General features: G+C 40.8%; 1 protein-coding gene across 2 annotated transcripts in view; it reads right to left on the reverse strand.

Annotated features, from left to right (window-relative positions):
- SPOCK1 (sparc/osteonectin, cwcv and kazal-like domains proteoglycan (testican) 1) overlaps positions 1–26680 on the reverse strand; it is a 959407-nt gene that overhangs the window by 35031 nt on the left and 897696 nt on the right. The window lies entirely within an intron of this gene.

Raw genomic sequence — 26680 nt, forward strand, 5'->3', positions numbered from 1 at the left:
ATTGGCACATTTTTTTCTGCCCTTTCCATATATTTATTCTTGACTTTCCACTATAGACAAAGGGTCTCTCCATGCAAGAGACCCTCCCCAACCCATCTCTTAGGATATGGCAGAGTAATGGGAGTTTTGAGAACAAAATTCAGATGGATGATTGGAATCAAAGGATGAATGGATGAGAAGTAGGCAGGTAAGTAAGTTGTTGTTATTGTTAAGTGCCTTCAGGATGATTCCAACTCATAGTGACCCTATAGAGTTTTTGAGGAGCAGCTGGTAACTTTGGACTGCCAAACTTGTGGTTAGAATTCAGTGTTTATCCTATAGCACCACACCAGGACTCCAGGTAAATAATTAGAAGCAGGCTGTTTAAAGGCCTAAGGTAGAAAGCCCTGAGGGGGAGAAATCCCAGAGGAGGGAAAACTAGAGAAATGAGCTGACTTTCCCAGTAGTTTTCCTCCTCTGGGTACATGGTAATTCTGAGGGCTGTTGTGTTGTTGTTAGGTGCAGTTGAGTTGGTTTGAACTCATAGCGATCCTATGTATGAGAAAAGAAAACACTGCCCAGTTCTGTGCCATCCTCATAGTAGTGGGTATGTTTGAGCCTATAGTTGCAGCCACTGTGTTGAGTCATCTCTACTTTATCACACATATTGTCCTTCTGCAGGGACTGGTTCCTCCTGATAACATGTTCAAAGTATATGAGAGGAAGTCTCAGCAGCCTCACTTCTAAAGAGCATATAGTATTTTCAGTCACCTCATATGCATGCAAAAGCTGAACAATGAATAAGACCAGAAAAGAAGTGATTCCTCTGAATGAAGGTGTTGGTAAAGAATACTGAATATATCATGGATTGGAAGCTGTGGATCCTGGCAAATGGTCCAGGCAGTGTGCTGCCATCCAAAAGCAGGAAAACCAGCAATGCATATGGAATCCTTTATATTCTGAAAGGACAGAAATTTGAGGCCTGAGCAGTCAAAACCCCAATGAGTAAGAAGGGACAGAGTACTGAACCTCACAGCTGCCATTTTCTCTAAATTCTAAAGCAGCAGGGGGCTAAGAAGCCAGCAGAACACCCTACAGTGCAAAACTGAGTTCTGCCTGTCTTGTGCTGAAGAGGCACAAATTAGAGTTCCAAACCTGCCATCTTTAAGGGGCCCTGGCAGGCATCAATGCTCCCCAGAAGCCCTGGGGTCAGCAATGGAGACACAAAGAGTATCACTTAGTGACTGCTGTCTTCATTTCAGGCCAGAATCCAGACTCCACTCTGTAAAGCACTGAGAGAATGTTCCTCTATTGGTTATACTCAAGTTGTTTATGACCTCAAGACACTCTTGCTTTTAACAACAGGGGCATGACTAAGTTTTAAAACTCCAGCCAGAAAATGGCACTGAGTGTACCAGCTTTGGAGTCATACTACGTAGGGTCAAATCCAGCCAGCTTCACCTATGGCTGGCTAACTTCAAACAAATCAGCTAACCCCTCAGGGCCTCAGTTTCTTCATCTGAAAGCTCAACCCAACAACATCACTATGTGATTGTCTATCAGACAACATGTGTGTGCAAAGTGCTTAGCAAAATGCATAGTATATAATAAGTTTTAGTATATTACCATTAATCTTGTGCTATACGGAATCCTGGTGTGGCACTGTAGATAAGCACTGGACCACAAGGTCAGTTTGAATTGCGAGGTCTGCAGTTCAAAACTCACCAGCTGTTCCTTGGAAACCCTAAACAGGGTTGTTATGGGTTGGAACCAACTTGAATGTACTTAACAACCACCACCACCACCACATGTGGTTATTAACATTTAATGAAAACTTAATACATTTAAAATTCAGTTCCTTAGACACACTACCCACAGTTCAAGTGCTCAATCATCACCTATGACCAGCAACTCTGAGGTTAGAAAGCAAACATATAGACAATTTCCATCATAGCAGAATATTCTATCAGACAGGACTAGATGAAGTTAGCTATCATTTGAGGATCTCCAGCTTTCTGAAGGTTCACTATGATATCTTTGACATTCAGGGTTGTCCTTTTATTTCCTCCCTGTAGTCTTTAAAGATGGGCTAAGAAAGAAGACAAAAAGGCACCCAACCAATTCAAGCCAGGAACCAGCATCTCAGGGTAAACCATGCCCATAGACAGAAGGGGAAGTTGTTATCACTCCAAGTTCAGAGTCATAGACTTTGCAGTCCTCTGAGGCAGGTCCACATTGACATACAGTCTTAGTTTCTAGAGTTCTCTTATAAAAGAAGTAGCGGATTTCATGAACAGAAATTCATTTTCTCACAGCCCACCAGCTCTAGTGGAAGGATTTCTCTGTCTGCTCTGAGGGACAGTCCTTGTCTCTCAGTTTCTGTTTCTTGGCTCCTTGAGGATTTTCATGTGGCATAGATCTTCCCCGCCATTTATGCTTCCTCTTTCAGAGACTATTCTGCTCTTTTGATAGCTCACAGACCCGAACAAATTCTACACTGATATGGTCTCATTAACATAATGAAGAAAAATCCTAGTCGCAAGTGGGATAACATCCACAGGTACAGTGGTTTAGGATTTATGATGCATTATTAGTGGGGGACACAATTCACTCCATAACACGTGTGTATAAGCCCCAACTCAGAACCTCTGGGAACATCCAGTGTCACACTCTTCTGACTTTTCTGACAGATACTGCACAGGTCTGAGGAGGAGAGGTCATGCTATTTTTTTTTCCCTGAGGGGACTAGAGTGTGGGCTCCATAGTCAATCTTACATTTGAAATTGGAAAATTAACAGCATCTACTTCCTCTCTATTGCCATGCATACATCTATCCTAAATGTTCCCAAGCAGAGAAAATTGCCAAGCCAACTTGCAAAGGAAATGAATCTCCGTCTCACACTGTAGGATAAATTAGTCAGTCGTGTTTAACTAAACCCTGACAGATGTGTAGGTAATCTATATCTTTAGAAGACTGCTGAATTTCCCACAGGCTTCCCAAAGTACACAGGCTTTGAATGGCTGATGGAATCAGGCCCTGGAATCTTGAAAGAATGTGTCTGTCACTCAGGGACAGATTCACAAGCAGGCAGCCACTGGCATGGCTAGAGAGAGATCAGAAAGCTGAAGTGGAGATGGGAGGCTCTTAATTATTAGACCATGTTGATTCACTGTGTCCTCACTGAGCAGCACTTATGGGGAGAAAGTCAGGCACAGTCTGCCTGCAGCTTGATACACTCCACAGAAAAAAAGTAATCAGAGATGACAGCCTGCAGACTACTATTTGTTTGATTTGGTATTCCAGCCACAACAGGCAAGCTGGCAATGGAGAAAAACAGTTTGCATTTTTTTAGGTAACTATCACCAACACTGGAGCCCTGGTGTGGCACTGTGGGTTAGTGCGCTGGACTGCAAAGTCAGTTTCAACTGCAAGATTGGTGGTTCAAGCTCACCAGCCACTCCTTGGAAACCCTATACAGGGTCGCTATGTGTTGGAACTGGCTTGATGGCACCTAACAACAATACTGAGAAAGGTATGGACTGTGGGATTTTCTTTTCACATATGGGGAACTTGAAGTAGACATCCAACACACTCAGTTCCTGCTTGGGAAACGAGAATTTGTGTGGGAGAAAAATCCTAAGGCTACATCCACCTGCCATTCTGGCATTCTGCATTGAGAAGGACCAGTCCTTGTGATGTATGTAGACAGAGAGGCTCTTCACACTCCCTGGTGAGAGAAGCAGGAGGCTCAGGCCACCAGCATCTGACTCTTCAGAGGAAAAGATGGAGCCCTACTGGGAGGGAGTTTGGTTCACTCAGAAACACTAGGGCCTTACATTTTTGCCACTACATTACCTTTGTGAGTGTGTGCCAGCCAGTCCTCTTTGTCCTTCCTATTTTCAGTTACATGTTTCAATTATTTTTTTGGGGGTGGGATTTCTTTAGTGTGGTAAAAGTTTGCCATGTTAACCATTTTTAAGTGGACAATTCAGTGGCTCCTTGGAAACCCTATACAGGGTCACTATGGGTTGGAATCAACTCAACAGCACTTAACAACAATTACATCACTATGTTGTGCAGGGTTCCAGGTGTGACACTGTGGGTTAATGTGCTGAACTGCAAAGTTGGTAGTTCAAGCTCACCAGCCGCTCCTCAGAAACTCTATACAGAGTCATTATGGGTCAGAATCGACTGGACAGCACTCAACAACAACAGTGTTGTACAGAGAGTCCTGGTGTGGCATTGTAGTATAAACACTCAATCATGAGGTCGGTTTGAACTGTGAGGTTAGCAGTTCAAACTCACTAGCCACTCCTCGGAAACCCTACACAGTGTCGTTATGAGTTGGACCCTACTTGATGACATTTAACAACAACAACAAATCTTGTGGCACAGAAGTTAAGCACTCCACTGCTAATCTACAGTTCAGCAGTTTGACTGTGGCAGTCTGCTTCTGTAAAGATTACAGCCTCAGATCCTCTATGGGGTCATTCTACTCTGTCCTATAAGATCAGTATGAATCCGAATAGACTCAACGGTAATGGGTTTTTATGGTTATTTTCTTGTACAACAAAATATTCTGGAATATTTTCATCACTCCAACCAGAAACCTTGTACCCATTAAACAAACATTTTTTACTTCCCACCCTTGCCAAGTCCATGTTGTTGTTAGGTGTTGGTACAGACTCATAGCACCCTATACACAACAGAACAGAACACTGCCAGTCCTGCGCCAACCTCACAATCGTTGCTATGCCTGATCCCATTGCTGCCACCTTGCCAATCCATCTCACTGGGGGTCTTCCTATTTATCTCTGATCCTCCACTTAACCAAGCATAATATCCTTCTCCAGGGACCAGTCCCTCCTGATAATATGTCTGAAGTACAAGAGACGAAGTCTTATCATCCTGGCTTCTATGGAGCACTCCGGCTGTATTTCTTCCAACACAGATTGGCTTGTTTGGGGTTTTTTTGGCAGTCCATAAACCCCTGGTGTGGCACTGTGGGTCAATGTGCCAGACTGCAAAGCCATTTGAACTGCAAGGTCAGTGGTTCAAACTCAACAGTTGCTCCACGGAAACCCTATACAGGGTCGCTATGGGTCGGAATCGACTCGACGACACTTAACAACAATAACCCCTAATATACTTTCTGTCTCTATGAACTGGCTAATAATTCTAGATATTACAGATAAATGAAATCATATGGTATGTAACTTTTCGATCTGGCTTATTCCAGAGGGAATACTGTTTTCTAGGTCCATTCATGCTATAGCATATATCAATGGTCTTTTTTTTTATGGGTAAATAATGACCCATCAAAAACATATACCACATTTTGTTTATCTGTTCACCTGTTAATGAACACTCATATTGTTTCTTCAGCTGACTTTTAACTGCTATCAGTAGTCTCTGCCCAGCATCCTGCTTCTCAATGTTTCCTCAGGTATCTTCCTGCTTCTTTACGTCACTCCGTATCTTACGTACATGGCCTGTTTTCAACATGCTTCTGTGGTGACTGACTGAACACCTCTGAGATTCACTGACCTCCCCATCTATACAAGCCTCCTCCGGTATTCAGACAGTGGCACCAGCAGCCACCCACTTCCTTAAGACAATCATTGGGGAAGTGTCCTGGATTCCTCTGTCTTTCTTACTCACCCTCACTCCCTGTCTATTTGCTATAAGTTCTTGGGTCTCCCCCCTAAACACCTCTCAAGTCCTTCTGCTTCATTCCAGCTTAGATCACCACTGTCACCTCCTACAGGAACAACTATATCAGGCTCCCACCTGCTCTCCCATGTTGCTTTCCCCATTCCCTGCTCCATTAAGCAGGCACAGTGACCTTTCCAAAATAAACATTTGATCAAGTCACTTCCCTGAGCAAGTCCCTTCCGAGGCTTCTGTTTATGCTTTTGTTGTTGTTTAGTGCAGTCAAGTCAGTTCTGACTCATAGCAACCCAGTATAGAGTTTCCACAGTTGTTAAGTCTTTGCAGAAGCAGAAAGCCTCATCTTTCTCCAGGGAAGCAGCTGGTAAGCTTGAACCGCCAATCTCGTGGTCCACAATCCAGTGCTCATCGACCACACTCTGTAGATAAGCAGTAATTACTCTTTTGTTGTTGTTAATTGCCATCAAGTCATTTTTGACTCATAGTAAACCTGTATAGGGTTTCTGAGGAGTGGCTGGTGAGTCCGAACCACGAACTTGCAGTTCAAACCGACCTTGAGGTCTAGTGCCTATCCTACAAGAGCACACCAGGAGTCCTTAGGAATTCTAAAACTCCACAATGTAACGTCAGTGCCTGTGGGATTTGATTGATATGTACTTTGTTGCCTATTCTGTTTATTCTCTTCTTCTTGGCATCCATGTTCTGGTCTTATTGTACTTCCCATAGTACAACTTTCTACCTGGAACACACCTTTCTCTCTGCCTGGCTAATATAATTTCTCCATCTGGTCTCTGCCTTCATTTACTTCCTCTTACAGGACTTTCCTCACTCTTAAGGTGACTTTTCCCTTGTATATGTTGCCAATGCTTTGACCATGTTTCCCAATGGCTTAGCCTCTGATTACATCTGCCAGACTTGTAGTTTCTCGTTCCTCCTCATCACACATAGTTGCCCCAAACATGTCCTGAGCCTGACTCAGCACTGGGAACTCAGAACATAATGCAGTTGGTTCCTGGCATGAAAAATGCCCACCCCCACCCACACATACATACTGACTGAGTGTAATGAGTTCTGGTGTGGCGCATGCTGTGGGTTAATGTGCTGGACTGCAAGGTTGGTTTGAACCTCAACGTCGGTGGTCAAAGCTCACCAGCTGCTCCTTGGAAACCCTATACAGGGTCACTGAGTTGGAACCAACTGGACAGCACTTAATAACAACCCTCTTAATACCTTTTGTAAGTATGAATTTTCCCATTTGCAAAGTGGCATAATGAAGCTTAGTTCATAGCATCTTTGAATAAAACAACATAATGTCAGTAAAGTACAGCTCACAGCTATTGCATACAGCAGGGATTCCATTGAATTGTGTTACTTCTTCATGTACTGAACACTGTATACAATGTCAAAATTTTATTAATGTGTTTTTTGTTAAGCAGATGCTTGTAATGCAAAGTTTAACCTTTCTTTTTACTTGTTTCATAAATATTGATAAAATTTTGATTAAAAATAATAAATATTGTTGTTAAGTGCCACCGAGTTGATTCTGACTCATAGCGACCCTGTATAGGGTTTCCAAGGAGCAGCTGGGGAGCTTGAACCACTGACCTTGCCGTTCAAACGATTTTGAAGTCTGACACATTAGCCCACTGCGCCACAGGTCAGTAAAAATGCAAGAAATTCAGCTTCTAATATGTATCTTCTTTCTCACAAGTCTATAAACTCCATGATGGGAGGATTGGTCTGACTTCCCCACACCTGTACTCTGAACACTTACCATATGGTCATCATTTAAAATATATTTTATTGTAAGAATGCCCAAATGATAACTACATTGATACAAACTACCAAAATAGAATAACTATAAAGTGGAAGCAACAGGATTTGAATCCAGAGCTACATTTCAGAGTTCATGTGTATTAATCTCACACCCCCCTGTATGCTGGACTGGCTTCTTGGAATGACTGGGCTCACCAGTAGCCTGCGGTAGTTGATGCAATGAATTAAAAACAAGAAAAATGTTGTCATCATATTGATTCAACTCATGGTGACCTCTCTGTGTGTTAGAGTAGAACTGTGTGCCATCGTTTCAATGGCAGATTCTCTGGAAATAGATTGCCATACCTTTCTTCCAAGGCACCCTCTGGGTGAACTCAAACTTCTGGCCTTTTGGTTAGCAGCCAAGCACATTAGGCACTTTTGCTACCCAAGGATTCCACAATGAATATAAATGGTTTATTTTCTAGGTTGAGAAAAATCTACATATTAGGCTCTTACATATAAAGAAGGTTCTGTTATTAATGCAAGTGGAGCATACGGTTGAGTTCTACTGGATGGAGAGAGGGCACAGCTAAGGATGTTGCCTTCATTGCATCTGGTGTGCTGAGTTCTACTGGATGGAGAGAGGGAGAAACTAAGGATGTTGCCTTATTACATCTGGTGTGAAAACAACAGTCCTTTGGAGGGAAGACTGTATATAGCCTGCTGCGTTCCTGCTCCCAGAAGCACATGTAACATATTCAGCCACTGGGGCTTCATTAGAAACAAGTACAGTGCCAGTGTGCATTACTCCAAACTGTGAAAACAGACAGTTCCTTCCCTTAAGAAAGCACAGTGCTCTGGCAGAGAAAGGCCCAGGTAATTTGGTGCTCTCCCAATAGACCATTCCTTTCTGTTTGGGAAATATGAACAAACTACAATGAACAAGTGTAAATAAGGCACATGTAACCTCCATGGATGGTATACAGCTTTTGGAAAATAATTTGACTGCTTTTTCCACCTGGGCACCTTCCTCCTTCAGGCAGCCAGGGCATAGAGCTCACAGGGACTTTAAGCTAGATTGGATTTGAATGCAGAAAGAGTTCTGGTACAAAGCTGTAGGATAAGCACTAGACTGCTAACTACAAGTCCAGTGGTTCAAACCCTTAAGTCACACCTCAGAAACCCTATACAGGGTCTCTGAGACAGAACTGATTCAGTGGCACTTAACAACAACAACAACAACAACAAGCTACACTAGATTTGAATGAAGAGTTCAAACAAAGTGACCCAGCTGTAGGGAAGGGAAACCATTCCAGGATTACTATAGCCCAGATGGGGTTATGTGGTCTCTGGGTGGTGTAAGCAAGTGCTAGCTGAAAGGTTGGTGATTTGAGTCAACTCAGAGGTACTTTAGAAGAAAGGTCTGGTGATCTATTTCTGTAAATAAACAGGAATTAAAAACCTCATGGAACACAGTTCTAGTCTGACACACATAGGGTTGCTGTGAGTTCGCATTGATTCCATGGTGATTGTTTTGTTTTGATTTTTGGTGTGACAAGGAGAGGGTTTCCCTACCTGCTAAATACCTCCTTCTACCCCCAACCACCCCCAACAACAATAACAACAACAAACCTACTGCCATTGAGCTGATTCCAAATCATAGCAACTCTCCAGGACAGAGTAGAATCACTTCCTAGGGTTTCTAAGATTGTCAGTATTTACAAGAGCAGAAAGCCTCATTTTCTCCCATGGAGCAAGCTGGTGAGTTTGAACCACCATCTTTATTGTTAGCAGCTTAACCTTTGATGCCACCAAGTATTTGCTGATGGTGTGGTTACACAGCCTGGGTAGCGGTTATTGGAAAGAGAGAAGATTGCTTCTTTAATTGAGTGTCAAACTTAGTCTATCACACTTCGGACATATTGTCAGGAGGGACCAGTCACTGAAGATGGATATCATGTTTGGTAAGGTGGAGGATCAGAGAAAAAGAGGAAGACACTCAATGAGATGGATTGGCCAAGTGGCAGCATCCATGGACTCAAGTGTGACAACAGTAGTGAGGTTGGCCCAGGATCAGGCAGTGTTTTGTTCTGCTGTGCATAGGGTCGCTATGGGTTGGTACTGACTCGATGGCACTTAACAACAACACAACAAAAAGTAATCTGATACTCTGGCTCTGCCTGTCCCCTAGAGCTCATCATCTCATCTTCCCTGGCTCCTCTGATAAAGCCAAGGGTTAGTGATGAGCTGATTTCTAAACAGGTTATGGTTTTACAGGGGGAGAGACAGGGACTAGATAATCTTAACTTCTTTGAAAAGTGTTCCCAAGGGCTGTAATTCATGTTACAAGCTGGTCTTGGTTTATTGATGACTTTGGGGATGACTGACACTCTAAACCATAGGTGGGGAACTTCAGGCCCATGGGTCATATGTTGTTGTTGTTGTTATGTGCCGTCGAGTCGGTTCCGACCCATAGCGACCCTGTACAGGGTTTCCGAGGGTGTAAATCTTTACAGGAGTAGAAAGCCTCATCTTTCTCCCGCAGAGCAGCTGGTAGTTTCAAACTGCTGAGCTTAAGGTTCGCAGCCAGATTCATAACCACTACGCTACCATATAACACTCGTAAAATCATTTGGTCTGGCCCTGTCAAGGCAACTGCATTTCCAGCCATCACATTAGGGGGGAGTTAATTAAATGCTTGATTGAATATAGCAGTCTAATTTTTTTAAGTTGATTGATTTTGTATGGCCTGCGAATGATGTTATAAATTTTGGCAGGAAAATGTTTCTCACCTATGCTCTAAACAGTGCTTTCAGGGGGTGAGACAAAAAAAGAAGTCAAGGAAAAAATACTATGAGACTTAAAAAAAAAACTTCTGTTGTGAAGTGCCGTTGAGTCAGTTCTGACCCATAACGACCCTATATAGGGTTTCCAAGGAGCAGCAGGCGAGCTTGAACAACCGACCTTCTACTTCAAACCAACTTTGTAGTAAAGCACATTAACCCACAGTAGACTTAAAAAAAAAAAAAAAACAACTTAGGAGATGGCATAAATACTGAAAATGGGGAGAGAGGATTAAAATTCTGTCTATAGTATCTAAATGAATGAGAGAAAATGCTTGCATAGTGTGTGCATGAATGTGGTCTGTGTGTTGAAAGTCCTAAATGACTGAAGCTCCATTTGAACACCCAATTGGGTAGATCTGAAAATGGCAAATCTGAAACACAATGTGCCTGTAAGCTTCTGCTAGGGAACCAATTATTAGTATAACCGTGTACCTCATGAAAATTTTCAGCTAAAAAGCCAAGAGAAAAAAATATTATATATCCCATCTGTCAGAGGTCTTGATGTCACTCTTCAGCCCCAACCTCCCCAATGCTTAGCTCAGGGTGCTTAGCTCAGGGCTTAGGCAGAAGTTAATATGGAAACAATCAGAATTTAATTTAAGCTTTAGTGCCTCTGAAGGTAATTAAGGAGTTGGGCCAGACTAGAGTTCTCTCTGTGAGCAGGCCAGGAGGCCTCTCAGAAATGGAGACCTAGTGCTGGCTTTTTCAAACTAATTTCCTTCAGCCCTCCTAGGTGCTGTTGTGAATAATTACTTAATCAGAGCAGCGCTGGATCAATGCGCTCAGAGTGTTTGCAATTAGCATCTACGATAAAAGGTCCAGCTGAGCCTTCTTCAGGGCAGAGATTAGACACCAGGATAAAGATTCCCCAAGCCTGGCTTCTCAGAAAACACAAGGACACCTTCCTAAACTGTCTCTTCCCTCTACCAATGCCATCTCATGCAGCTGTTGCCATTGGGCACATGTTTGTCTCTCAGCTTGGGTTTTAGGCGCCCCTTCACCACCAGGAACTGGGTCCCTTGTGTCAGAGATTATTTGGCACATAGCAGATGCCCCAGTGTTGGATGGATGTGCAGGAAAACAGAAGAGGGGATGCAGCACTACATGGGATACTGAAGGAGAGGGAGAATAAGCAAGTCTATGATTCCCTTAGGAGTGTGGCTTGTAGTGAGCTGGAAATTAAGTAGGTGAGGGTTGATTGTGCTTAGCACAGTTTTTGGAGTAATAATCAAGATGAATCTGCTTTCAAAGGTTCCTGGGGAGGCAGGAGAGAACAACGAGACAGTGTAGTCAGACAGAGCTGAGCTCAGATCCCAGTTCTGTTGCCCTTGCTGAGATTGTGGACAGGGACTTTTCCATTTCATCTACAGAATGAAGATAATAACAGAACTAGCTCATATGATTATGGTGAAGATTAAATTAGAAATGTACTTAAGTGCTTAGCATAAGGCCCTCAGTAGCTTTGACTCTCAGTGCCTTTGCTTATGACATTATTTTTGGTTATGGAAACATAGTGATAAGGCATAGTGATCAACCAGGTAGAAAAGTCCAGGAACCAAAATTATACCTATAGAACATCCAGTTAGATACTATTACCCTTCTCAGTTTTCAAAAGATGTTAGGTGACATCTCCCATGGTACTAAGATGGTAAATGGCAAAACTGAGATTCAAACACAGGTCTCCTAACTTTCAGCTCACTGATCTGCTCATATATAACCCCCCCAAGTTCTCCATGGTTAGATATACTGCTGGAAGATGAGCCCTTCAGGTTAGAAGGCACTCAATATTCAACTGGGCAAGAACTGCTTCCTCAAAGTAGAGTTGACCATATGATGTGACTGTAGCAACGCTTTCAGGCCTTCATTTGCAGATACGGCATAAGTTAAAATAAGGAGAAACAACTGTAAATACTCATTAATAATTAATAATCAAAACATGGAGTGTATGAAGTATGAATCTAGGAAAATTCGAATTTGTCAAAAGTACAATGGAACATATAGAGATTGATATATGTTAGTGAGCTGAAATGGACTGGTATTGGCCATTTTGAATAAGATAATTGTATCATTTACTAAACAACAGACAAATTCAAGAGGAATGGTGTCTCACTCACCATCAAAAAAGAACATTTCAAGATCTATCTTAAAGCATAATGCTATCAGTGATAGGATAATACCCATATGCCTACAAGGAAGACCAGTTAACACCATTATTATTCAAATGTATGCACCAAGTACTAATGCCAATGATGATAAAACTGAAGAATCCTACCAACTTCCTCAATCTGAAATCGATCAAACATGCAATCAAGATGCACTGATAATTATTGGTGATTGAAATTCATAGGTTAGAAACAAAGAGGTAGTATAAGCAGCTGGAAAGTATGCCCTTGGTAATAGAAATGATACTGGAGATCACATGATATTATTTTGCAAGACCAATGACTTATTCTTTGCAAATACCTTGTATAAACCACATAAAAGATGATTATACATATAGAAGGACTCCTGGTATGGCACTGTAGGATCAGCACTGGACTGCAAACCACACACTACCAGCTCCTCCTCGGAAAACTTGTATATGGTTGCTATGAGTCAAACCCAATGTGACGGCACTTAAAAACAACAATATATATAAACAGCACTAGATAGATTATAAGGAGTTCTGGTAGTGTAGTGGGTATGAACTGGGCTGCTAACCTGAAGGTCAACAGTTTGAAACTACCAGCTGTTCCACAGCAGAAAGATGAGGCTTTCTGTTCCCCCAAAAGATTTTATAGCCTCAGAAATCCTGTACAGGATGGCTATGAGTCAGAAGCTACTCCACAGCATATCACCACTACCAGATAGATTACACAGAAAGCAAACTGACAACATTTGTGGGGAAAGAGGGTGGAAATGCTCAATATCATAACGCAAAACAAGGGCAGAGGCCGATTGTGGAACAGACCATCAATTGCAAGTTCAGGCTGAAGCTGAAGAAAAATAAAACAAGTCCATGAGGTCCAAAATATGACTTTGAATATGATGTTGTTGCTAAGTGTCATCGAGTCAATTCTAACCCATAGCAACCCTGTATAGGGTTTCTGAGGAGCAACTGGTGAGCTTGAACCACCAACCTTGCAGTTCAAACAGCTTTTCAATCTGACGCATTAACCCACAGTGCCACACCAGGACTCTGACCTTGAATACATCCCACCTAAAATAGTCCATTTCAAGAACAGATTTAATGCTTAGACACTAATGACTGATAACCAGAATATCTGTGGGGGTGAAAACAAGAACATTATACAAGAGGAAAGCAAAAGATCTTTGTGAAGGAAATAAACAAAATATGTAAATGAATATCAGAAGAAACTTTGAAGCTTGCTCTTGAGTGTAGAGAAGCTAAAGCAAATGGAGGAAATGGGGAAGTAAAATATATGAGCAGAAAATTTCAAAGGGCAACTGGAGAAGACAAACTAAAGTATTATAATGATATGTGCAAAGACCTAGAGTTAGAAATTAAAAGGGAAGAACATGCTCAGCATTTCTCAAGTTGAAAGAAATAAAGAAAAAAAATTCAAGCCTCAACTTGCAATACTGAAGGATTCAATGTTCAACCATTTCAAGAGAGAACATATGATCAACACCTTAAAGTACTTCTCAAGTACTAAAAGAAGAAGTCCAAGCTTCACTGAATGCATTGGTGATAAACAAGGCTCCAGGAATCGACAGAATATAAATTGGAATCTTAAATCTTAAAATTGATGCAGTGCTGGAGGTGATCACTCATCTATGCCAAGATATTTGGAATATAGCTAGCTACCTGCCCAAAGAGAGGTAGCCCAACACTATATAGAAATCATCAAACAATAGCATTATTACAAGCAAGTATAATTTTTCTGAAGGTAATTTAAAAATGGATACAACAGTACACAAACAGAGAACTGCCAGCAATTCAAGCAAGATTCAGAAGAGGACACTGAACTAGGGATATCATTGCTGATATCAGGTGGTACTTGGCTGAAAGCAGAGAATACCAGAATCAATGCTTTACTGATTATTCAAAGGCTTTCAATTGTGTGGCACATAACAAGGTATGGGTAAGAGTGCAAATAATGGGTATTACAGAACACTTAGTTGTACTCAAGAGGAGCCTGTGCATACACGAAGAATCGTTAGAGCAGAACAGACAGATACTGAATGGTTTAAAATAAGGAAAGGTGTATACCAGAGTTGTGTCCTTTCACTGTGGACCTGGTGTGGTACTGTGGATTGATGTGCTGGACTTCAAGGTCACAAGGTTGGGGGTTCAAGCTCACCAGTCACTCCTCAGAAACCTTATGCCAGGTTGCTATGAGTCAGACTGACTCAATGGCACTTAACAACATCAACATTTAACCCTATGCTGAGCAAATAATCTAAGAAGCTGGATTATATGAAGAAGAATGTGACAGTAGAATTGGGGGAAGATTTATTAACAATCTGTGATGAACAGATGATACAACCTTGCTTGCTGGACATATAGAGGACTTAAATAGTTACTGATGAAGATCAAAGAGTATGACCTTATGTATGGATTGTACCTCAATTTAAAAAACACAAAAAAAATTCAAATCCTCACAACTGTACCAATACAGTACCAATATCATGAATAATATCATGATAAATGAATAAAAACATTAAAGTTGTCAAAGATTTCGTTTTTCTTAGATCCACAATCAACACTCACAGAAAAGCCACTAATAAAACAAATGATGTACAGCATTACACAAATCTGCTGCAAAAGACCTCTTTTAAATGTTCAAATCAGATTATCAGTGTGAGGACAAGGAACACTTGACCAAAGCCATGGTATTTTCAATAGCCTCATTTGCATGTGAAAGGTGGACAGTGAATAAGGAACACCAAAGAAAAATGATGTATTTCAATTATGGTGTTGGAGAAAAATATTAAAAGTACCATGGACTGCCAGAAGAACAAACAAATCTGTGTTGGAGGAAGTACAGACAGAATGCTCCTCCAATGCCATGATGGTGAGACTTTGTATCTCATACTTTGGAAATGTTTTTAGAAGGGACCAGTATGCTTAGTAAAGTGGAGGGTCAACAAAAAAGAGTAAGACCCCCTGCTGTATGGACTACCACAGTGACAGCAGTCACAGGCTCAAATGTAGTAACAATTGTGAGGATGGCAAAGGACAGAGTAGTGTTTCGCTCTGTTGTGCATCCGGTCGCTATGAGCTGGAAGGAACTAGATGACACCTAACAACAACAGGTTCCTCAAAGGTATCAGCACCTATTCTACTGTACAGTCTCAGTGGGCATACCGACAGACTCTCCCACAGGATAAAAACTACACACTTGAGTGTAGAGGGTCAGAACTACACTCCTTTCCCTGAATTCAAGCAGTTAAGAGTTCAGGCTCTTAAGTTTCACAGCCCTGGGCTTGAATCAAGCACTCATTGTACAAGTTGTTCTTTAGGCAAGCCATTGCTCTTTTCAGAGCCTCTGTTTCTTGGTCTGTAAAATGGACTTAGTAAAGCATCTACCTCATGAGATTGTGGTTAGGATTTACAAGCACTGGATTGATAAACCACAAGCTCAGTGGTTCAAATTCACCAGCTGTGCCTCAGAAATCCTACACAGGGTTTCTATGAGTTGGAACCAACTAGAAAGCACTTATCAACAAGAAGAAGCACTCAAAACCCTATAGGCAGTTATCATCATCTTCTCTTCTGAGGAATGTCAGGAGCTGGTAGCATGTACTCTTTAGAGGCTAACAAGCTCCTAACAATGAGCTAAAACTATTAGCTTATAGTGACAGAAAACATGATTGGGGCTTACTGAATGGATTTTAAAGTCATATACAAGCTGAATCCCCATTTCTAATTAGATATTATCTAACAGAGATTTCAGCCAGGTTACATCTTCTCAAATTAAATGTACCAATACATGTGTTATTATATGTAATTCCAGTTTTTACTTCTCAGTGCCTAAAACATCAATATATATGCATGTTCTCTTATCCATACGAAATGCATCGTTTTATGTTAAAGGAGGCATGAGCAAAGGAATTAAGGCTCCATTATTCAGGCGTTTGCTAATAAAGTCCTTCTTAAAAAGCAATCTTTGAAAGAGCTTAAAATACTGACATTAAACTTGGAAGAAGTTGAGTTAAACTAATTAATGGTACAACCTACAAGCTAAGACAAATAAATTTCCCTATTAAATCCATCAAGACTATTCTTGGTAACCTGATTTGAGGAGACTTTAATGTTTCCCTTGATTCTAATGATAATCCTTCATCTGGAAAAGAAATACATTTAGAAGTTGCACAACATTTGTAAATGTGCATTAGTGGAATAACACTTATTTTTCCCCCTGAATAATCTAGAGCAGAGAGGTTAGCAAAATGAAATAAGCCTTTTAAAGCTTTTGATAAAATTCATAGTTGTCTCCACACTCCAGAGTAAAAATATTATTGAAAATGCAAAATACTGGTCAGAAATGTCATCTCTTGCTTTAATTGTGTTTCTTAACCAGCCCAAACCAAACCCATTGTCACTGAGTGGATTCTGACTCATAGTGACACTGTAGGACACAACAGAACCTTTTCCATAGGGTTTCCAAGCTTATAAATCTTTTCTTTCTCCTGGGTTCCAACCACATACACTGTAGTTAGAATACAAGTACTTTAACCACTACCCCACCACGGCTCCTTGTTTCCTAACCAGTGGATAAGTATTTTGCTGAGTGGGAGATCTCAAGTAGATACGCAACCACTAGAGAAGTAACATTATTGCCAGCAATTTTACTGAAAGCAGGCTTCTTAGAACCTCAACTGATAAAAGTGACAACTGCTATTTTCATTTTAAATCTTCAAGAGCAGGTCCTACAGGACAAGATGTGGAAAACAGGTCCAAAGGGGACCCCCAGGAAAGTCAGGAGTGGACAAAACCCTAATAAAGGAGGTAGCTTTGTGATGGTTTATTCCTGCATGGGCCATATGGGTCATTCCACTGCAGAAAAAGTCACTAATTTTTGACCCTCTGTTTCTCATAATCTGATGCTGGGAAGTCTCTAAAAGCCACTTTGTATTTTGTTGTGAAGGTACTTGACAACAACAACATGCTCTGAGTGACAGATGGCAGTCAGGGAAGCCTTCCAGGAGAAGGCAAGATTTGAGTTAAGGCTTCTGGGAAGGGAGACATAGAAAGGGAGAAGACATTCCAGGTAAGTCTTAGAAGTGATGAGGAAGTCAATGTGAATATATTTGATTTTGAAAGTTGATTTAGACTTACGACTCCCCATTGGCTTTGTGTTGGTCAAGGCCATGTGTTTCAGAGTAGAACTGCACTCCGCTGGATTTTCGATGGCTGTTATTTTATGGAAGGAGAGTGCCAGATTTTTCATTTGTGTAGGTCCAGACTACCAACTGTCCCTTTCTGTTAGTTTGTTGTTTCATTGTCATTAAGTGCCTTTGAGTCAATTCCCACTCATGTTGTTGTTGTTAGTTGCCTTAGAGTCGGTACCAACTTATAGCAACCTTACGCAGAGCAGAACGAAACACTGCCCAATCCTGGGCCAAACTCACTACTGTTACCATGCTTGAGTCCTTCGATGATGCCACATGGCCAGTCCATCTCATTGGGGGTCTTCCTCTTTTTCTGACCCTCCACCTTACCAAACATGATATCCTTCTCCAGTGACTGGTCCCTCCAAACAATATGTCAGAAGTATGAGAGACAATGTTTAGCCATCTTGACCTCCAAGGAGCACTCTGGCTGCACTTATTCCAAAACGGACCTATTAGTTCTTTTGGCAGCCCATGGCACTTTCGCTATTCTCCTCCATCACTACAACTCAAAAGCATCAATTCTTAGACAGTCTTCCTTATTCACTGTCCAGCTTTCGCATGCATATGAGGTTATTGAAAATACCATGGCTTGGGTCAGGTGTACCTTAGTCCTCAAGATGACATCTTTGCTCTTCAACATTTTAAAAAGGTTTTGTGCAACAGATTTGCTTAATGCAATACGTCGTCTGATTTCTTGACTGCTGCTTCCATGAGTTTTGTTAGTTGATCCAAGAAGAATGAAGTCCTTGACAACTTCAATCTTTTCTCTGTTGACAAGAATGTTGTTTATTGGTCCAGTGGTGAGAATTTGTGTTTTCTTTACATTGAGATGTAATCCATACAAAAGGTTGTGCTCTTTGATCTTCATCAGTAAATGTTTTAAGTCCTCTTCACATTCAGCAAGCAAGGTTGTATCATTTGCAAATCACAGGTTGTTAATGAGTCTTCCTCCAATCCTGATGCTATGTTTTTCTTCATATAACCCAGCTTCTCAGATTATTTGCTTAGCATACAGGTTGAATAGGTATGGTGAAAGAATACAACCTTGTTGCCCACCTTTCTTAATTTTATAACATTCAATGTTCCCATGTTCTGTTCGAACAACTGCCTCTTGGTCTAGGTACAGATTCTTCATGAGCACAATTAAGTGTTCCAAAATACGCATACCTCTCAATGTTGTCCATAGCTTGTCATGATCCACACAATTGAAAGCCTTTGCATAGTCAAAAAGCATAGATAATCACCTTTCTGATATTTCTGCTTTCAGCCATTGATATCCCTCATTCCACATCAGCAATGATATCCCTCATTCCATGGCCTCTTCTGAATCCAACTTGAACCTCTGGAAGTTCTCTGTCAATGTATGCTTGCAGCCATTTCTGTATTACCTTTAGTGAAACTTCACTTGCCTGAGATATCAAAGAGATTGTCCGATGATTTCTGCATTCCATTGGGTCACCTCTCTTTGGAATGGGCACAAATATGGATCTTTTCCAATCAGTAGTCCAGATAGTTTTCTTCGAAATTTCTTGGCATAGATCAGTGAGTGCCTTCTGTGCTGCCTCACTTTCTGGAAAGATTTCAATTTTTGTTCCATCAATTCCTGATGCCTGTTCTTTTCAAATTCCTTCAATGCACCTTGGACGTCTTCCTTCAGTATCATTGGCTCTTGATCATTTGCTACCTCTTGAAATGGCTGAACATTAACCATTTCCTTTGGGTACACTGACTTTGTGTATTCCTTCCATCTTCTCTTGATACTTTCTGCATCATTCAATAATTTGCCCAGAGAATCTTTCAATAATGAAAGTCGAGGCTTGATTTTTTTCTTCAGTTCCCCTAGCTTGAGAAATGCTGAGCGTGTTCTTCCTTTTTGGTGTTCTAATTCCAGATCTTTGCACATTTTGTTGTAATATTTAGCTTTATCTTCTTGAGCTGATCATTGAAATTTTCTGTTCTGCCCTTGGACCTCCTCATTTCTTCCATTTGTTTTAGCGTCTCTATGCTGGTGAGCAAGCTTCAGAGTCTCCTCTGACATCCATTTTGACCTATTCCTTCTTTCTTGTTTTCTTAATGAATTTTGCTTTCTTCATGTCTGATGCTCTTGATGTCATCCCACAACTCTTCTGGTCTTCGGTGTTCAGTGTTTAATGTATCAAATCTGTTCTTCAGATGATCTCTAAATTCAGGTGGGATATATTCAAGTTCATATTTTGGCTCTGTGGACTTGTTTTCATTTTCTTCAGCTTCAGTTTGAATTTGTTGTTGTTGTTAGGTGCCATCGAGTTGGAACTGACTCATAGTGACCCCATGCACAGCAGAATAAAACAATGTCCAATCCTGGGCCAACTTCACTACTGCTGCCACACTTGAGTCCATCAATGCTACCACCTGACCAATCCATCTCGTTGGGAGTCTTCCTCTTTTTCTCTGACCCTCCATCTTTCCAAGCATGATATCCTTCTCCAGCGACTGACAATATGTCCAAAGTATGAGAGACGAAGTTTGGCCATGTTGGCCTCTAAAGAGCACTCTGGCTGCACTTCTTCCAAAGCAGATCTATTGGTTCTTTTGGCAGCCCATGGCACTTTTAGTATTCTCCTCAAACACCATAATTCAAAGGCATCAATTCTTCTACAATCTTCCTTATTTACTGTTCAGCTTTCGCATCCATATAAGGTTATTGAAAATACCACGGCTTGGGTCAGGTGCACCTTAGTCCTCAAGCTGACATCTTTGCTCTTCAACACTTTAAATAGGTCTTGCGCAGCAGATTTGCCTAATGCAATACGTCATCTGATTTCTTGACTGCTGCTTCCATGAGTGTTGATAGTTGATCCAAGAAGAATGAATTCTTGACAACTTCAATCTTTTCTCCATTGATAAGAATGTTGTTTATTGGTCCAGTGGTGAGAATTTTTGTTTTCTTGACATTGAGATGTAATTCATATAGAAGGTTGTGCTCTTTGATCTTCATAAGTAAATGTTTCAAGTCCTCTTCACTTTCAGCAAGCAGGGTTGTATTATCTGCATATTGCAGGTTGTTAATAAGTCTTCCTCCAATCCTGATGCCACATTTTTCTTCATAGAACCCAGCTTCTCAGATTATTTGCTCAGCATACAGGTTGAATAAGTATGGTGAAAGAATACAACCTTGTCGCACGCCTTTCTTAATTTTAAAACATTCAGTGTTCCCATGTTCTGTTTGAACAACTGCTTCTTGGTCTAGGTACAGATTCCTCATGAGTATAATTAAGTGTTCTGGAATACTCATACTTCACAAGGTTGTCCATAGCTTGTCAGGATCCACACAATCGAAAGCCTTTATGTAGTCAATAAAGCATATGTAAACATCTTTATGTTATTCTCTACTTTCAGCCAAGATCCATCAGACATCAGCAATGATAGCTCTCATTCCACAAACTCTTCTGAAACCTGTCCAGTCACAATCACACCCAGCTGAATCATTTATCCATCAGCCTTTTTCCCTACCTCTTCTTACCCAGACCCATCTGGATAAAATTAATTATTGGAAATTTACAAAGACTACAGCTACAAGAGACATTAAATAATTCACTACACAACAGGACTATAACCTACACACACACATATATACATGAAGTGACAAGGTTATTTAAAGCCTCATTGTTTGAAGTAGTGCGAGACGAGATCTATTTCAGTTGCCCACAGTTAAATCAGTTACAGCACATCCAACCAATGCAAACCACACAGCTGCACCCCTGTTATGGTGCTGTAGGATAAGCATTATACTGTAAAGTCAGTTTGAACTGCAACGTAGGCAGTTCAGTTCAAACACACTAGCTGCTGTTCAGAAAGTCTATACAGGGTAGCTATTGAGTAAGAAGCAATTTGGTGTGGTGCTGTGGGCTAATGCATCAGACTGCAAAGTCATTTGAACTGCAAGATCATGGTTCAAGCTCACGAACTGCTCCTTGGAAACCCTATACAGGGTCGCTCTGGGTTGGAATTAATTCAACGGCACTTAACAAGTTATATGCTATGAAAGGATATGCAACATGTCTTCTTTTTTTTGGAGGAAAAAGAAGCAAGGAATGGAACAATGTTACCATTCCTTTAAAGAACTATGGTAGCATAGTGGCTTAAGAGTTAGGATGCTTACCACAAGGTGGCAGTTTGCATCTACCAGTTACTCAGTGGGAGAAAGATGAGGTGTTCTGTTCTCCTAATGATTTACAGTAGTCCTGGCTGTGGGTTAATGTGTCAGATTGCAAAGCTATTTGAATTGCAAGGGCAGCAGTTCAAGCTCATCAGCTGCTCTGCAGAGACCCTATACAGGGTTACTATGGGTTGGAACCAACTCTACGGCACTTAACAACAACAACAAAGAAGATTTACAGCCTCAGGAACCCTATTTACACACCAACTACTAAAGCCAGTGAAGATGAAATTGAAGGATTCTACCAACTTCTTCAAGGAGCTCTGATTTCAAACAAGTCAGGCTGCTAACCTCAAGGTCAGCAGTTCAAAACTACCAGCTGTTCTGCAGGAGAAAGATGAGGCTTTCTGCTCCCATCAAAATTTACAGCCTTGAAAACTATGTACAGGGTTGCTGAGTCGGAATTGACTCCATGGCACATAACCACCACTACCCAACAATAATTTTTTCAGTCTGAAATTGATTAAATATGCAATCAAGATGTATTGACAGTTAGTGGTGATTAGAATGCAAAGGTTGGAAACAAAGAGGAAGGATCAGTAGTTGGAAAACATGGCCTTAGTGACAGAAATTATACTGGATGTCACATGATAGAATTTTGCAAGACCAATGTCTTCTTCATTGCAAATACCTTAAATAAATAAATAAAAGACTATACACATGGACCTCACCAGATGGAATACAAAAAAATCAGTTTGACTATGTCTGTGGAAAGAAATTATAGAAAAGCTCCATATCATCAGCCAAAACCAGGCCAAGTGCAGACTGTGGAACAGACCATCCATTGCTCACTTACAAATTCAGGTTGAAGCTGGAGAAAATTCAAACAATCCAAAATTCAAACAAAAGCCAAAATATGACATTGAACATATATCCCACATGAATTTAGAAGCCATATGAAGAGCAGATTTGATGCATTAAACTTTAAAGACCAAAGACCAGAAGAGTTGTGAGATGACATACAGGAAGTAACCAAAAGGTCATTAAGAAGAGAAGAAAGAAGGAAAGGTCAGAAGAGTGCTGAAACTTACTTTCCAGTTTAGAGATGCTAAAGCAAATTGAAGAAATGAGGATGTAAAAGAGCTGAACAGAAAATTTCAAAAGGCAGCATGAGAAGACAAAGTCAAATACTATAATGAAATGTGTAAAGACCTGGAGTTAGAAAACCAAAAGGGAAGAACACACTCAGTATTCCTGAAGCTGAGGGAACTTAAGAAAAAAATTAAGCCTCCATTTGCAATACTGAAGGATTCTATAGACAAAAATACTGAATGATGCAGAAAGCATCAAAAGCAGATGGAAGGAATACAGAGTCACTGTACCAAATAGAAATAGTAAATATTCAACCATTTTAAGAGGTAGCATATGATCAAGGGTCAATGATCCTGAAGAAAGAAGTCCAAGGTACATTGAAGGCAATGGCAAAGAACAAGCCTCCAAGAATTGATGGGATATAAATTGAGATCTTCCAACAAACTGATGAAGCACTGGAGGCACTCACTCATCTATGTCAAGAAATTTGGAAGACAACTACATGGCCAACTGACCAGAAGAGATCCTTATTTGTGCCCATTCCAAAGTGAGGTGACTCAAGGCAATGCAGAAATCATTGGACAATATCATTAATATCTCATGCAAGTAAAATTTTGCTAAAGATAATTTAAAAATAGCAGCAACCATACATTTACAGAGAACTTCCAGAAGTCCAAGCTGGATTCAGAAGCAGGTGTGGAATGAGGAATATTATAGCTGATATCAGAGGGATCTTGGCTGAAAACAGAGAATACCAGGAAGGTGTTTACCTGTACTTTATTTACTATGTAAAGGCTTTCATTTGGTGCTTCGTGACAAACTAAGGACAGCACGGCGGAGAATAAGCATTCTAGAACATTAATTGTGCTGCTCATGAGGAGCCTGCACATAGGCCAAGTGGCAGTTGTTCAAACAGAAAAAGGGAACACTGAATGGTTTAAAATAAGCAAAGGTGTGTGCACGGTTGTATTCTTTCATCATACTTATTCTATCTGTATGCTTATCACATAATATAAGAAGCTGAATTATATGAAGAAAAATGTGGTATCAGGATTGGAGGAAGACTTATTAACAACTTTCAATATGCAGATGATACAATCTTACTGCTGAAAGCAGAGAGGACTTAAAATATTTACAAATGAAGCTCAAAGACCACAGCCTTTGATATAGGTTGCATCTAAAGTAAACAAAACAAAAATCCTCACCATTGGACCAATAAATAACATTACGAAAAGATTGAAGTTGTCAAAGACTACATTTTGCTTGAATCACCATCAACCCTCATGGAAGTAGCAGTCAAGAAATGAAACAATGTATTATATTAGGAAAATTTATTACATAAGACCTTTTTTGAAGTGTTCAAGAGCAAAGATGTCAGTTTGAGGACTAAGATGCTCCTGACACAAGCCATGGTATTTTCAACAACCTCATATGCATGTAAAAGTTGGACAGTGAATAAGGACGACCATATAAGAATTGATGCATGGTGTTGGAGGTGAATATAAAAATTATCATGACTGCTAAAATAACAAACCAATCTGTATTACAAGAAGTACAGCCTGGAGGCGGGGCTTGATGGTGGATTGGGGAGAAGTACAGTGATGATCTCCCTCAGCAATAACAGAATATCAGACCAACCAGGTTCAGGGGACAGTCCCAGAACTCTGAACCACATATAAAGGAATATTTAGAAAGTTTGAAGCCTTACAGCCAGTGGAATTTGCAAGGGAAGTTTCAGATCCACTGGCCTCAGCAGCTCCTGGAGCAGCCATCTTGGGTGAGATGGAGTAGGGGAAGGATCAGAGTGTCCATGGACACCTGACACCTGAAACATCCTTGGAAGTAAAGCTGTGGACATTCTTTTTTTGTTTTGTATCTGTTGATTGGTCTCTCAATGTCTGTGCAACTCCATTCTGATGACTAGAAGGGGTGCCTGAGCAAGTGGACCACCCCCTGCCCCCAGAGGGCTCTATTATGCACGCGCACAGACCTGCTCAAAATTTAAAGGAACAGTTTCTACTTAAAACCAATGACACACACAACAGCCACAGACGGCCCTGAACTGTTTATTGCTAGGAAAAAGGCCTGAATGGGGGTTGTGGAGTGGGAGAGAGTCAGACTAAAAAGGAAACAGGCTGAAAACTAAATCCTGAGTTACATTTTAATGACCAACAGAAGAATCCTGAAATTTCTCAGGTGGCCTTGAAGGCAAGAAGCTGAGAGGGACATTAAAGTCATCCTCATATTTGGCTCAAGAATTTTCTTTTCTTTTTTATTTTTTTCCTCTTCTCTCTTTTCTGCAATTATAGACCACAATATCGAATCTGTCTTTTTTGCTGTTGCTATTTTGTTTTCAGTCCCCTGTTTACCTTTAGGGGGTTCTTTCTCTCCCTACACTACCGAAGACCACAAAGCAATTGTAGTCATATAGTCAAGCTACAATCACACCCTATAAAATCTCACCATCCAGGCAAGAACCAATACCACCTGCCATACACCAGGTAGACAGCCAACACCTATGAGTTACTCTGAGTTCAGAAATAAGGGCACTGATCTCATCTACCTGGAGGCAATCAGAAAGCACATTAAAATATCTGCATACATTCATCTAAGTATTAAGATCAGAGCTAACTAATGAATATACCCAAGAAACAGATGATCATCTCTGGATGTCCAGAAACAAGACAAAGTGACTGAGACAAATTATCTGGAGGTAGACCTAGACTTCATATTGGAAGGAGGACAGGCTTTGGAAATGCTTGAGAAGGAATCCAGAAAAATGGAAAACTAAATACATGTAAACACTTTACAGAGGAGTTGAGAAGAATAAGGAAGAAGTCAGGAAAAGCGCTACAGAAAAAATCAAATAAGATAAAGCATTGGACCAGCCTGGAACATCTAGAGTGACAGAAGATACAGCTACAAAGAAAGATCAGCAGGAAAAAAACAAAACAAAAACAGCAGTGTGCCTGGCTACTACAAGAATAAGCAAGTTGTTTGACAGGAAGGCAGGCAATCAAGTTCCTTCAGGACAAACCCCCCTCTAAGACTGACACTCAAAGGGAACACATGAGCAGGCATGTAAGCTTAATGATGATCACATGGGTCTACGGGTGAGTGGAAGAGGGGGAAAGTCAGCAATGAAGAAATGGGCTGAGTTCATCCACATTCCACAGACTCCCATTGACCTGGAGATGAAAGAGAGAAAAAGAAGGGCTGGTTGGTCCAAAGTGTCGTGAGACCTGGGGACACCTGAGCCCATGGACAAGGACGTAGCCTTAGAGGGCTAGAGCTGAGAGTGAAGCATCCAGCTGATATGAAGTGAGAGGAGGCACACAAGAACACCGAAAGTTGCAGATAGTACCCATGTGACCTAGCCTTGATGGCTTGATAATCAGAACTCAAATAGAGGAAGATTAAAAAAAAAAAAAAAACTTCTATTCAGCTCCAAACTGCCTTCAATTTTTCTCTTCCTTTTTGATAAGGACCCACATATTCAAATAAAAAAAAAAAGAACAAAAATTTTGATAAGGAAAAGGAGGGTAAATTGTTACAATTTGATGAACTTGACCTACCCTTATGGAGAAGTAACTCTAAATACCAAAAGACAGGGAAGGAGTCTTCACATCAAGTACCAATGTTATCCCCTCTATACACAGGGTAGATAGGGATGGGCAACTTAGATATTGGTTATCTGAAATGAGGGGGCAATAAAGGCATGAAGTGACTTGGCTTACAAGGGTTCAAGGGGGAGTTTAGTTTAAAAGTTTGTGGGGAAAAAAGTGTGTCCCTACTGAACAGTTTTCATCTTCTCTAGAAGGGTCAGTCAGGTTAAAAAGATGGTGATAAGATTCT

Source organism: Chrysochloris asiatica, unplaced genomic scaffold (assembly GCF_000296735.1).
Source record: "Chrysochloris asiatica unplaced genomic scaffold, ChrAsi1.0 scaffold00087, whole genome shotgun sequence".
NCBI lineage: Eukaryota > Metazoa > Chordata > Mammalia > Afrosoricida > Chrysochloridae > Chrysochloris > Chrysochloris asiatica.